Below are 916 nucleotides of genomic sequence, written 5' to 3'. Positions count from 1 at the left end.
CATTAGTGTGCTTGCTGTTGTCCCAAAGGTCTCTGGAACTGTCCTCATTTCTTTTCATTCTTTTTTCTGTTCAGTGGCAATGATTTCCATTATTCTGTCTTTCAGCTCACTGATCCATTTTTCTATATCATTTAATCTACCATTGATTCCTTCTAGAGGCGGCTGTGGGCTCAGGAACTTTTATGTTTTTTGCTTTAATATTGGATTTGGGCTTCCCTGGTGGCTCAGACGGTAAAGAATCTGCCTGCAATATGGGAGACCTTGGTTTGATCCCTGGGCCAGGGAGATTCCCTGAAGAAGGGAATGGTTACCCATTCTAGTATTCTTGCCTGGAGAATTCCATGGGACAGAGGAGTCCAGTGGGCTACAGTCCATGGTTCTGCAAAGAGTCAGACACGACTGAGAGACTAACACTTTTTCACTATTATAGTTGATTTATGGAGTTCACAGGTAGCTCAGTGGTAAAGAATCCACTTGCCAATGCAGGAGATGCAGGAGACGAGGATTCGATCCCTGGGTCTGGAAGATCCCCTGGAGGAGGAAATGGCAATCCACTCCAGTACCCTTGCCTGGAGAATTCCATGGACAGAGGAGCCTGGTGGGCTATAGTCCATAGGGTCACAAACAGTCGGGCACGACAGATCACACACCCATATTTGATTTACAATATTGTGTTAGTTTCAGGTATACAGCAAAATGATTCAGTTGTACATACACTTCTATCCATCCTTTTTCAGATTCTTTCCCAAACTCCTACTTTATCCCTCTTCCTCAAACCCTTTGGTAAGTATGTTTTCTACGTCTATGAGTATGTATTATAAATAAATTCATTTGTATCATTTTTAGGTTCTACAGATAAGTGATATCATACGATATTTGTCTGTCTCTGACTGAATTACTTCACTTAGTATAGGTC

The sequence above is a fragment of the Bison bison genome, unplaced genomic scaffold (assembly GCF_000754665.1).
Source record: "Bison bison bison isolate TAMUID 2011002044 unplaced genomic scaffold, Bison_UMD1.0 scf7180017864101, whole genome shotgun sequence".
Classification (NCBI taxonomy): Eukaryota; Metazoa; Chordata; class Mammalia; order Artiodactyla; family Bovidae; genus Bison; species Bison bison.
This window is presented reverse-complemented; position numbering follows the sequence as displayed.